Consider the following 14794-nt stretch of genomic DNA (forward strand, 5'->3'; position numbering starts at 1 on the left):
CCAAAGGTGTCAGATGAAATTTGAAGATTTGTTTCAAGGATTCCTCTGTAAGAGGAATTGTATAGGAAAAAAAAAGTTCTGGAAGACCATTCATCACAATATTAATAAGTCATCTCTGGGTGACAGGTTTACAGGCAAACTTTACTTTTTTCTGTACATTTTTCTGCATTGTTTGAATCTTTTTTTTTAAAAAAGTGAACATATGTTGTTCTTATTGCCAACAGAAAATAGCAGAGTCAATTTAAAGGGAAAAAAGTAGCTCAGGACTCATTATTAACTTGGAATCCATGGAATATTCTAGAAATTTCAACTCCAGAAACAATCTTCATTGTACCAATAGCTCAACCAAAGAGAGACAGTAGCTACTTACGCCTGACTGTCCCAGAGTATTCTTCCACTTACGGAAAAGCTCTCCTAATGCTTATTCCCCTTTCATGGAGGAAAATGACGCTGATTTTCTTGGTGTTTTCTCCCAGAAATGATTTCCCCTAACCCTTTCATCATGTGAACACCTCCCATTAGCAGCCAAACAAATCATGATAAAAATGACATCTTACAGCCCTTCATCAAAGCCAGTTGACCTCAGCCTGCAATGGATGTTTGGAGGGTCTGAAAGGAAAGCTTGCCAGATCACGTGAACCTAAGAAAGGGCTGAATAAGGTGCAGAGACCAAATGGAGTCCTGGTGATCTTGAGACCTAGGGACTGGAAGTCAATGCTCCATTGTCCTACCTTATCCATAATAACAGTTCTGGTTATTGTGTCATTAATGAAAACAGATGACCATTGATATATTGTTGTTTTTGCTGTTATCACAGTTGATTCTCAGTATTCACTGTGGTTACATTCCGTAACATTGCCATGAACTCTGAATTAGCAAACACTGCTGTGCCTCCAGGAGACACAGGGCTAGATTCCTCCAGGCCTCTCTCTGCTCACATTTTCATCTCGTTTTCTGTGTGCTTCTGCTTAAAGGCACCTTATTTAACATGCACTGTTGATCATTAACACGGAACTCGTGGCCAAGAGCAGGTAAACTCGGACCTGAACCAATCTTATCTAACACCCATATTTTCTCTCTAAGGCACATCACAGCCTTTTTGTGCTGTGTGCTTTTAAAAAGCAAAATCACCAACAAGATGAACAAAAATACGAAAAACACAGTCCAAGAAAAGGACACTTACAGTGTGTGGCTGAAACGTTCAGGCAGAGACTCTCCTTGTTCCACCTCAGCTGGGAACTTACAGGCTGGGTGACTAAAAGCACCATGAGGACTAATTTGGGGTTAAATTTTAGTGAGTAGATGAATTCACAGATAAGCAATCTGCAAATAAGTAGGACTGACTATATATTTTTGCTAGTATTTTTTCACAGTTTCTATAAGCACTCTGTCAAACATTTCCCAGACATCTGCTTATTAACTCTTTACAGTTACCCCATCAGGGAAGTGCCATGTTATCAGCATTTTACCTTCGAAGAAACTGAATCTCAAGCATTGGCAAAGCGATAGCACCAAGTCATATAGCTAAAGAATGGCCAACCGGGATTCATACCCAGGTGTGGCTGACTCTAAAGCCTATGGGCTTCTGACTCTGACCATGGCCCAGCCTGACAATGTGGGCAGCTACCAAAAGTCAGTAAACGGGCAACTGCAGCCTGGGACCTTCATGCTGAGAGGCTGTGGGTAGGGTGCAGTGGGCATCAGGACTTGGAAACAGAGCATTAGTTTCAAGTCATAGTTGTGTCATTGTGTGTGTGTGTGTACCTTTGAAAAAACCACGTGGCCTCTTTCTATACCAGTGTCTCAGTTGCAAGCAACAGAAACGCCACTCAAACCAGCTGACACAAGGACAGGACTACATTAGGAGTTAAGGGCAGCTCACAGAATCCAGTGGGAGTCAAAATTAACACTTTGGAAGGACAGGAACCAGGGTAACTGGAGGAAATTTGTGTTTCATCCTTTAGCCTTAGATATTTTTTTTCTAGAGAACTGCCAATAATATGACTCAGTTCCAAACACTCCTCACTTGGTGTTCTTGGTTCAAAACTTAAAATAGCATGCAATGAACTTGGCAGTTGGAGACTACCTGCAGGCGTATGGTATGGGCCAGTTTTCAGCGAAGACTGTCTGGGGTTCCTTTTCCTCATTCTCTAAATAGTAACTAAAGAAAGTTCCTTACACAAAGCAGTAAGGTTGCTGGGAAGACCCAGGGAGATCCTGGGAGTAGAAGCTCCTCAGTAGGAGGCAGCTCTGAGAGATGGGTAGGGGCTCCCTGGGGCGTATGAAGGATTCAGAGCTGAGACCTGTTGCCAGGCTTGGTCTTGGCTGGACCAGGAGGCAGAGGTGGCTGGCTGGAGAGCTGCTTGCTGACTTTGCACATGCTGTCCCTTGTCCTCCCGCAGCACCCTCAGCGCTTCTCCCTCACCCTTGCTGTCCCCCTCCACTGCTTGAGGAGACTGGCCTGTCCCTGTCCCTCTTACTCCTTTCAATCTAGGAGTCAGAGAAGGACATAGTGGGTTGGTGAATGGGGAGAAACTAACACACATGCTCAGCTTGGCTCTTCCTCTTTCTGGCTGCTTCTCTGTGCCCTGCACACTACAGACACCCTCCCTTAGTGGGAATATGGATTTGGTTCCTTGATACCTGGATCAGGGGAGGTGCATCTAATTTGGGGGTTCATAATTATAAAATCCACTTACCTTCAGACATACTGCTCATCTTTATCAGAGATAAAGGCTCTACTTGGGTCCAATCTGCCTGTCTCCATTGTCTTACTTCTAAAGTATGTTCAGAACTTTTGAAGGTCCTAGCACATGGCAGGAGCTTAATTCAAGCTAGTGGAATATGATTTTTAAAAAATTTTTAAAAATATATATGACAGTAGAGTGTATTTTGACATATTATACATACATGGAGTATAACTTTCTATTCTTACGGTTGTACATGAGGTGGAATTTCGTGTATTCATATATGAACATAGGAAAGTGATTCATTCTACTGTCTTCCCCAATCTTATCCCCTTTCTCCTCCCGTCACCTTTGTCTAATCCAATGAAATTCTATTTTTTCCCTCCTCACCCCTTATTGTGAGCTAGCATCTGCATATCAGAGAGAACATTCGGTCTTTGTTCTTTTGGGATTGGCTTATTTCACCTAGATTGATATTCTCCAGTTCCATCCATGTACCAGAAAATCTGTAATTTCTTTCTTCTTTATGGCTGAGTAATACTCCATTGTCTCTCTCTCTCTCTCTCTCTCTCTCTCTCTCTATATATATATATATATATATATATATATATATATATCACATTTTCTTAATCTTTCACCTATTAGAGGACACCTAGGTTAGTTCCACAGTTTAGCTGTTGTGAACTGAGCTGCTATCAACATTGATGTGTCTGCATCACTGTAGTGTGCTGATTTTAAGTCCTTTGGGTATAAACCGAGGAGTGGGATAGCTGGGTTAAATGATGGTTCCATTCCAAGTTTTTTGAGTGTTTGCACCAATTTGTAGTCTTACTAGCAATGTGAGTGTACCTTTTCCTCCACATCCTCGCCAAGATTTGTTGTTACTTGTATTCTTAATAATTGCCATTCAAACCAGTGGAATCTGAAACAGATGAAATTTCCATCCCTGATTCCTGAAATTAACAGATCTATCCATTTTTCAGACACATCCAGTTTCTCAGCAAAAGAAGATGCTTTGTACAGAAAACAGTGTGAGAGAAACCACCCAGAAGATCACAGCAAGCCTTTTGGTTTGGCTTGTGATTTTAGTGTATGAACTACACATCCAGGGGTTGCTTAATTCACCAGGACCACCCACTGCACTGTCCTCATGTGTGCAAACTTGGCAAGTCTCTGGATATGCCACAGCTTATCCAAACACTGACAAGGAACCCAAGTGCCTATTGCATGCTGGATCTATTTTCTTTGTTTTGTTTCAGATCCTATCACCAGTCTACCCAGGATACTTCATGTTCAGAAAAGACATTCTCAGGGAGCAATAGGTGGACTTTATAATTTGATGTTGTTTATATAGGACTGGGTTTGGGGGTGCTTGAAAGTAAGCAAAATATAAACCTAACTTTTGTTCTTAGCTTTTAGTTTACCTTAAATAAGTGGTCCATTGCCTACAAAAGAAGAGCATTCAACCCAGGATCAGGAAAGGGAAAGTTTGGGTCTGGTTTCTAGCAAATTATCCTCTTGCTAGGACCTCTCTTCAATAATATTTCTTAATCATAAACAAATTATTTTATCTATTCATTTGCAGTTGGAAATAGCTTGGTTATCTCTGTTCTAAAATAGAAGCAAAGATACATCTGCTCTGCTGAACATTTACTCTGAGTGTGGTCTGAGGTGCTTTTACAGAAAATCCTTCACTTAACCTCCACCTTGACCTATGAGTTGCATGCTATTTGTCCCTTTTATTGGTAAAGAAACTAAGGCTCAAACCTTTAACGTAACTTGCCCTCAGCCACTCTGTAATTGCAAGACTGAAAACAGAATCAAAGTTCTATGAAAAGGAGTAGAATAAGATTTTTTGTTGTTGTTTGATTGAGGGTCAAAAGAATGACACTTAGGTCACCCTTTTCTGAAGACCCAAGAAAAATTTGCATGGAAAAGATACATAAGTCAAACAATGTATCCAGAACCTCCACATTTCAAAGCGAGATGCTAGACCATCTAGGCAAGGCTTGTAAGGATCTTTTTAAAACCCTGTTTGGTGGTGTCCTGTGGATGATCTTTCAGGGTCAAGATCGAGGGTCTTCCTAAGAAAGCTGCCTGTGTTGTGAGTTGTCTTCCTGTGATGAGTGCAGAGAAGAGGGGCCACCTTCCCACCTCAAGCCACATCTGAGAGCCTGGCCTGTGCCTATGGAGTCACAGGAGCCTGAGGATTGGTAATTGACCCACTTCCAACAAATCCTGCAGGCAGGTGAATGGGTGGAGTAGCCCGAGTGGCCAAGTCGAAAGGCCCACACCGGTAGCAAACCCTTCACTGAGAGGAGCAGAGGTGGACCAGCTGGGCGCACCTTGGGACGACTTTGCTTGGAGCCATCTTGAACTCCACCAAAGGACTCTCTGGAAGGGTGCTGTGACTCCAACAGCAAGAGCGAAGGGCAGATGTGCCCAGGCTTTGGAAGAGTTTGAAATAGCTAGCCAAATGGGGGGAACTGTCTACATTAAGGAAGCCACAATCACATGGGGGCACCTATGCTGGGTCCATGAATGCACCCTACAACCAATCACCTCTGGGAATCTGCATACAATGAAGACATTGCTGTGCATCCCAACTCCATGGTGCATAGACTATATTTTCCAGTTGTGTTGCCTGCTGGTGAGGGGGGACCTTGGGACTGAGTCACAACCAATGGAGCATGAACAGAAGTAATGTGACAGACACCTTCTAGCTGGCTCCAAAGCACTACCTATGGGGTCCTCTGTGCTTTTTTTTCTCTTTGCCCAACAAGAGGAGAAGCCACAGTCTAGAGGAAGCGGGGCTCTAAAAGACTATGTGGTGCAGAGGCCACTCCTCTCCTGAGGAGTTGGAGGGAGTTGCCAATGACTTGGGGGAGAAATAAGCTTTTCCTGTTAAATCAGTCTGATTTCATGGGAGGGCAAGAGAGCATGCTGATTGACACTGCGGTCATTATAAACATTAGTGTACTCTGACACCTACCATTGCAGATTCCTCTGCAACAAACAGCTAAGGCCTTTCCTACTTAACCTCTTTTCCTCCCATGCATTCCCTGGTGCTTCAACCCTGGAGGAGTTGGGCAGACTCTACATGGGGCTGGGAAGAGAGGAGCTAGGGAAGAAAAATGGCAGCCTTCCATGTCCCCTGCCCTCTGCCCCCTGCCCCAAAACTTGGATGAGCGTAGGGAAGGGCCTTGATTAGGATAAGAATATGACAATTTTAATATTAGCCTGAACTAGATATTAAGTTAATACAATAGGAGCAATCTTATAATTAAAACTACCAATAGTCTTTTTATTATTTTAAATATCTGAAGAAAAGTATGAGAGTAACTTGTAACTTCATCTAGTTGTGGAAAAGAGCTAACCCAGAAGGAAAAGAAAAAGAGAGTTAAGTTGTTTTGTTTTGTTTTGGTACTGGGAATTGGACCCAGGGGCACTTAACCACTGAGCCACATCCCCAACTCTTTTTATTTTTAATTTTGAGACAGAGTCTCCGCTAAGTTGCTTAGGGCCTTGCTGTGTTACTGAGGATAATCTTGTGGTCCTCCTTCCTCAGCCTCCAAAGTCACTGGGATTACAGTCATACCCCACAATTCCTAGCTGAGAGTTAAGTTTTTATTGAACTCTGGAGTTCAGTTCATTTAACATAAAGACCAACATGTTTAGATTGTTTCTAGTTTATTGCTACAAATAATGTGTCAATGAACAAACTTGTACTTATATGACAAAGTTACTTTCTCAAGTTCCCAGAGGTGCAAAGTCCAAGTTGGGGGTGGGGAAGGGGGGAGAGCCGGGCTTTCCTCCCTCTGGAAAGGGAGGAAAAATTCCCCAGGGAATTTTTTGCCTTCCAAGTCCTGCATCCCTCCATCTCTGATTTCCTTGCAGGTTCTCATCTTCTGTCTGCATAATCTCCGTCTGCCTCATACTGATAGGAACACTCGTCATTAGATTTGGGGCCTGCTTGGATAATTCAGGATTGTCTCATCTTAAAATTATTATCTTAATTACAAAAAATCCTTTTCCCAAATAAGGTCACCTGCACAGGTTTCAGGGGTTAGGACCTGGACATATTTTGGGAGTTCACCATTCAACCCACTACAAGTTTATTAAACCTTGTTAAACTCCATCAATCTTATGAATCTTATGAATGAAGAAATAGTATCTCTTAGATGTGGTTTGAGCATCCTCTCCAAAACTCATTTTGAAATTTAGTTGGCATTGTAACACGGTTAAGAGGTGGGCCCTTGAGAGGTGAAGAGGTCACGAGGACTCCGTCTCAGGAAGATTCATGCTTATTATTGCAGGTGTGGGTTAGTTACTATGAGGATGTCTCCTGATAAAAGTCCAATTTCCTCTCCTCACGCACGTTTGCTTGCCCTTCACCATGTTAGAACACAGCAAGAAGGGCCTCGCCAGATTCCCACCGTGCTCCTGGATTTCCCAGCCTTCAGAACTGCGAGCCAAAAAAATCTCTGTTCTTCATATATTACTCAACCTCAGGTGTTCTGTGATGGCAGCACAAGACCCATGAACACACTGTATTTACACTCCTTCCTTTTCTAAGATCTCTCATTCTTGAGTTCTGGTACATTGCTCTGTCTTGAGTCCCCTCTTCTGGCTGCTCCTTCTCGGCCTCCTCATGATCTCCGCAGGGCTTTCTCTTAAGACCTCTTATCTCCTGGATCCTCGTGCTTTGCCCACTCTGACCTCAACTAGTCCTGTAGTTTAAATACCACTTTTACGTGCTCACACCCCCACATTTGTGTTCCTGCTCCATCTGCTTTTCTGTCCTCTGGGCTCTATCCAGATTCAACCTTCCCACTAAGACGCAATGTCCTGCAGAACTATATTGGAGCTCAAGGCCGATGAAAACACATGGGCCCCTTTGTTTATCAAAATATCCTCTGGTATTTTGCACCAGTTAGAAAAAGGTAATAAAGTTCTACATTTAAAAAAATGACTACATGTAAAGACTCCAGCTGCCTAATCTGTTGGCATGCCACCACCAGCTCTCACAACATGGGGCCGGGAACCTCAGGCTCATGCAATGACTGTTTCTGTTGCAGGATCACAAAGCAAACCCACCACAGCCTGTTTTGATTTACACTTTTGATATTTTATTCAACATAAGTTCTTGCGTTAATTTTTTTTTTCTGGTTCTGTCTCCCCCCCGCTCCACCCAGCACAGCTTTGAGCAATTAATAAAAATCCAATAATTATTTTCTTCATTAAATCAGAAAGATGTGGTATAAGTAGACTGAAAGTCTCCCTGGAGAAGCATGCTGATTGGTATCCTATGAGATAGAGGTCAAAATGATTTAGTTCTTATTATGTGGGTGAAAACATCTCCAAGCTTATTTACATTGCTGGTTGATTACTCCACTGAGCCTTGTTGTTACCACTTTGGGGGAAATAAATATAATTCAAAGTCACCTTTACTGGAGAGAAAAATGATCCATGCGAATCAAAGTGAACTTCAAGAGAAACACATTAGATAATTTGGGAGAAATTTGGGGGTGTGCTTCAGGCTGGGGAAGACTTTGTGACCAGGACAGAATGGAGGTGTGGCATTGTAGTGCCACCCACACTGGCCCTGACACTAGAGAAAGATGGCAGCTGGTGTTGGTGGGACACTGTTAGGAGACAGGCATGTGGAGTCCTAGAGGAGGTGATGTCATCATCCCCACTTCACAGAGGTTAGTTAAATGCCCTGGGTCACCCAGGCTTTCAGGACTTAGCTCCTCCCCCTTCCCAGGCTGCCCCAATGCTATCTGGCACCCCAACCACAATGAATATACCCCCAGGAAAATCCCAAGAAGCTCTCCTTATCTGCAATTAGAGCTATGGGTCCTAATTCATTATCTCTGTGTTAGAAAGGATTTGACACAATCTGCAAAGGGCCAAAGAAAGATGGTTTAGAGGAATGGAAATGGGTAAGAAGGTATAAAGACCAATTTGTTCATGGTGGAGGAGGGAAACAGGTTGTTTTCCTGCTCTAATAATGTTGTCTTAGTGCATTCTGGGCTGTTATAACAAAAATACCATAAACTGTGTGGTTTATAAACAATAGAAAAGTTTTTCTCACAGTTCTGAAGGCTGGGAAGTCCATCTGGAGGTGCTGGCAGATTCAGTGTCTGGTGCCAGCCTGCTTCTCAGTCCATAGACTGAGGACTTCATGTAGCAGTAGGGGGGAGGGATCTCTCTGGGTCATCCTTTTATAAAGGACCTCTACACTCATGACCTCGTTGCTTCCCATGTGCCCCACCCCGCAGTGCCACCACACTGAGATTTAGGTCTCAACATATGAATGGGGACACAAACATTAGATCTAGAACATTCCCTCTATCAAATACTTTTGTACTCTTCAGCAAAGAAAAATAGGCATGCAGTAAAGAGATAGTAAGATTTTAAAAACTTCATTGCATTTCAAAATAAATCTTCCACCTACCTTCATGCTTAGGGTAGTAAGAAGACAGAAACAAGCATCGTTTGAATACTGTTTTCTAAAAATTGTAAACAACAAGATAAAATTAGAATTATAATGTAATAGATCATGTTATCCTATATATAATTCTGTCATGGACATTGTCATACTGAATGACAGCTATTCCCTGAGTGATTCCCTATGGACCTTCCTAACAGTGGTACCCACTTCTTCATTGTTTCATCCCCTGCCATATCATTTGTTGTTTTACTTATAATAAATCATGGCCACTAATTTTCCTGCTAATTAAAGACAAGTTAGACCATCCAGACAAGACAAGTTAGAATTTAACTAATGGCAGACGTAGAATTTTAACTAATGGCAACTATCCAAAGCAAACTCGGTGTGAACTCCCTGACTGGAATAGCTCACAGTATTTAAAGTAAGTCTTGCAGGAATTGTGGCAGCTTCAGGTGCATTGGAATTGCAACTGGACCCTAATGCTCCAGGATTCGACCTCATCTGCATGACATATTTTTTGGTCTCTCTCTGTTGATTCTCACCTATTAAAGGACACCAGCAGCTTCATCATTGCATGTTTTTCTCTTCCTGTCCCCTCAATTTGAAAGGGGGAAAGTCCCAAAGAAAGACTTTGTTTGTTTTTCCATCTTCAAACCATTCTCTGTGTCCGAGGGAATAGGAGACTATGGCCCACAGAGAATGGCTAAGGAACGGGATGGGATAACTTTCTATCAGAGTGGCAGGATATGCTTCTGTGCTGGGTAGGCAGAGACAAGCAGGTGGTCACCTAGAAGTGTTTGGCTATCTGGGATAAATCTTACGTCAAGATTTGCTGAGCCTCTGAAGTGTATACTGAAGGTTGATGTGTTAGTCAGTTCACCATTACTATAGTAAAACATTTGAGATAAGAAACTTAAAAAGAGGAAAGGTTTATTTTGGCTCATGGTTTTGGACATTTCAGTCCATGGTTAGCTGGCCACAAAGCTTTTCGGCCCATGGTGAGGCAGTACATCATGATGGGGAGTACATGATATTCAAGCCATTCACCTCATGGAGTTTTGGGTAGAGAAAGAGAGAAAGAGACTGGCATCCCACAATCCCCTTTAAGGATACACCCCCATGACCTAAGACCTCCCACTTGTCACACCTCTTGAAGGTCTCCACCATCTCCCAATAGCACTAAGCTGGGGAAAAGCAATTAACATATGGGCCTTTGGGAGACATTTGAGACCTAAACTAGAGCAGGAGGATACAGCAAAAGTTTGAGACTCCTTCTTCAAGGAGTTCCCAAGTAAATTGGGCTCAAGGCCATTATACATGGGAATTTCACTTACCCATCCATGAGGGTCCAACTGAAATGTCAGAGCTACCTTCCCTAGTCTTCCAAACTAGATGAATTCCTTTGTTACTGACACTCGTGGGAATCCGTCCCTTCCCTCAAAGCACCTTGCGTCTATATATTTACCATTTTGAATTTATTGGTTTCCTCCCAGTAGAGGGTAAGCCCTATGAGCAGAGGCCATGTTGATTTAAACTCTCCAGCTGTTTCAGTCAGCTTTTTTTTGCTGCTGTGACTAAAAGATCTGACCAGAATGATTTTAGGAGGAAAAGTTTACTTGAGAGCTCGTGGCTTTAGAAGCCTTAGCCCATAGAGAGCGGGTTCCATTCCTCAGGGCTTGAGGGGAAGTAGAACATCAGGATGAAGAGTGGCAGAGGGAAGCAGCTCACATCATGGTCATCAGAAAGCAGAGAGAGAGAGAGAGAGAGAGAGAGAGAGAGAGAGAGAGAGAGATCTACTTGCCAGATACAAATATATACCCCAAAGCCATGTCCCCAATGCCCCACCTCCTCTAGCCACACCCCACCTGCTTCCAGTTACCACTCAGTTAATCTCTAGCAGGGATTAATTCACTGCTTGGATCTAGGCTCTCACAACCCAAGTGTTTCTTCTCTGAACATTTTTGCATGGTGTCACACGTAAGCTTTTGGATACCTCACATCCAAACCATAATACTAATGTATCCCCAGCACTGAATAAAATACTTTGAATGCAGTTTGATGTCGTTGCTGAATGTATCATCTTGAACCGTCCATCTGAGGAAGTGTGGGGGAAAAAGCAAAGTGGAGAGCCAATTGCTGAGGTTTGGGAAGCAACAGGAAGAAAAGGTGATGATAAACCAGAGGTGAGAAGGGAGACCGGCTTATGAGCATCCTGTTGGCCAAGTTAGGAGAAAGTTGCAGTGAAAATGGTGAAATAGCAGTGCTTACTTCAGTACCCCCAGAAAAGAATAAATATTTGAATACTTATTTCCCCAGGTTTGTTCTGGAAAAGACAGATGAAACTTGACTCACCAGCACAATCCCACTCAACCCATATAGACGGTCTCCCCATGGGTTAGGGAAATCTCTCCTCATAAAAACAGAACAAGCAAACAAACAAAAACCTGGAGCCCTTGACCTTGAGCCCAGCCTGTTTGTTAACTCTGGGCTTTGCAGCCTTTAAGGAAAGTGAATAATTTCAAAGCTTTTGTCTATTATTTATTTTGTTAAGGGTGGGCAAGTTGAAATCCATTCCTGGTGGTAGATAGGAGTCTTCAGGCCTTTATCTATGCAAAAGAGAATAACCTTATACTGGAATTGAGAAGCTGAGAGAGTGAACAAGGAAGCCGGGACTAAGCTCTACTCTGCACATTACACCACATGGGGGGGCTTTTAAAATATAACCGTATCCTGGCACCAATTCAGAACATGTGAATCAGAATCTCCACAGGTGCAGTCCAATCACTGGAAATTTTGTAGAAGCTCCCCCAGTGACTCTAATATGTATCCAGGGCTGAAAACCATTGAACTAAATTGCTTTATATAAGGTAAAAGCTTGGTCTTCCTTGGGGGCAGAGATTGTATGAGGCTTTTGGAAGTTTAGCTCCCTCTTTATGGGGCTGCAGATGGAACATTGGAACTTGGAGAAAATATAATTTGATTGAGGAGAGGGTCCTCTGCAACACGAGTCCTGGCTTAGAGCCAAGGAGGTAGACAATATCAATTGCCTGCCCCACCCCCCACCACCACATCATTCCATCACTACCTCCCAATGAAAGGGCCAACCCAGTGAATTTTGGGATTTTTGGTCTCTGATTCATGATTGATAGGATATTTAATTTTTCTTGTCCGATGTGATAATTCTTCATAATAAACTTGTATATCAGGGCCACGGGGACTGGCACAGGGGATATGTCCACACTTGGGCAACAGTGTCAGGACTGCAAGATGTAGCCAGCAGAGCAGCCTTGTACAACCATTTTAAGAGCGATGGCTGGCATCCCTCACCAAGTAATCCTCAGTTATATCCAGCAAGAAACTGAATTTCCTGTAGTAATGCAAAATGTGAGCATGAGATTTTCTTTTAATATACTTTTAAAATATAACATGCAGGAGTGATCAATTTACTTGGGGACAAGAAAATCAAGGACCAAAAAAGACTTTTAGATTTGTCACTCAGCTCTGTAGGGACAACAGAATCACCAGTTTCAGAGGCATGAAGTCATATTGTAGCATCTTAAGAAAGGGAACTGAGCATGTGGTGCGAGAGGAATGTGCGTGTATGGTGAGAACAAAAAAACAAGGGAGGTGCAATATGTCCGTCAATTTCAAGAAACATGGGCACCATTGGTGGGCACATAAAAAGGAGAGAAATAGAACCTCAGCTAGGATGGTTACAGGATCAACTGTGGATGCTCCTATGCTTGATTTCAAAGCAACATGGAAGTGCGCATGCTCAAATAAAAAAAAAAAGCCACTAAGGAAAACTAAAGACGTTGAAAAGGAAGGTATGAATGTTAGCCCACGGACCTGATGAAATAGACATTCATTTTTTAGGTGGGTGGGAATGAAATTTTTCTGCTTGGGAAATTTCTATCAGTAAAATGGTTTTGAGGGTTTATTCTGCATACAAGTAAGTTCACTTATTTCTAAGTTGCTTAATGTACCATTACTAGAGACATTATAGAATTGTGCAAAAATGGGCATTTTTAAAAATATGTTATAAAAATATTTCAAATAGTGTTTTTATTTATGATACATAAATCTTTTGTACTCAAAATATCATTTATTTCCATTATTATCATCAATAGTAACAAAAATATTTTGATTAGCAGCAAAAGGATAGAATATGCATGACCATTTTTTGCAACTCTCAATTTAACATTTTGTATCATAGCAATCAAAAGGTCTGGTTCTAATTTTAGCTTGCTACTTGATTTTATGTCTGTCACAGCTGAAAAAGACACTTCACAAAGATATGCAGGTTCAACTGGAAGGAGTAAATCGTTTGCTTTGCTTACCAAATCATGATGCTCATTTTTCATTTCCATCCATCAATTATGCAAGAGTTGTTATTGAAATTCAGCTAGGAAATTTCCATCTTTCCTCATGTCAATCATTTGCTCATGCAAATTAACTGTTTTTTTATCTCTATATATTTAACAAATGGGTTTTAAAACCACTGAAATTCTTTGTTTGGAAAAAAACAATTCTTTTCCTTTTTTTTAGCCATAACTTGCACAGTAAAATACATTTGTCTAAAGTTCAGTAGAGAGTTTTTAAGCACTATGAAATCCAGTTTGCAAGTTTTTTGAGTGTCTAGCTTTGGCTGTTTCTGCAGATGACAAACAAATTATTTGGAGAAGCATCATGAAATAATCATGGAAGACTTTTAACACCAGTTTTCAAAATGATCCTTTCATAGCATAAATATATTTTAGAAAGCAATAACTTTTTTACTCATTGTTAAAAATTACCTTTCCCTTAAAAAATTACCTTCCCCTTGAAGGGACAGATGAAATATATTTGCATTTCTTCAAAAATATTTGCTAGGCATTGTTTTAATGACATTCATTTGTTATTGGCAAACTTGCAATACTGTTTATTGTAAAAGAAAGATGAGGGCTGGGGATGCAGCTCAGTGTTAGAGCATTTGCAAGGCTGGCTTCCAGCCCCAGCACCATAAACAAAAGAAAACAAAACTAAAATCAAAGAAAGATAAGTAGCATCTTTTTGACAATACCTTTGCCTTGAGAGAATTGTGTTGTTTGTGAACTATATTAATTCACTCTTGCTGCATTAATGACAAACGACCAGCAACATTGGGATCTCGATGGCTTTTGGTATAAGCATTATTTCTTGCTCACAGATCAGGGACACCTCTGCTTTTGGCTGTGGGTGATTGGAGTGCATTCTGGGCAGAAGGCCTGCTCCATGTGTCTCATTCCAGGCTAATGGACAGCAGAAAGAATGCTGGGTAGAGCCAAGTGAAATTGGCAAGTATGTTTAAAGGCTCATGAGACAGCTTCTTATATCCCATTGGCCAAGATGAGTCACACCCTAAGTCCAAGATCAAGAGCAGCAAGAATAGTCTGTCCACCAAAGCCTGTGTCAAGGATATGGAAATGTAATTTTATAGCAAGAGAATGAAGAATTGAGACCAAAATAATTCTGTTTACCACAGGTTCCTAAGATTTCTGAAGTCATGTCTCATCTCACTGAAGCATACTTATGCAAATTCCTCCATAGGAATTTATCTTCGAAACTTGCCCTTTAATGTGTTTATTTATTCCTACCAAAGCTCTTGCCCTATCAGGAGTTACACTAACAT

Source organism: Marmota marmota, unplaced genomic scaffold, assembly GCF_001458135.2.
Source record: "Marmota marmota marmota unplaced genomic scaffold, marMar, whole genome shotgun sequence".
Taxonomy (NCBI): Eukaryota; Metazoa; Chordata; class Mammalia; order Rodentia; family Sciuridae; genus Marmota; species Marmota marmota.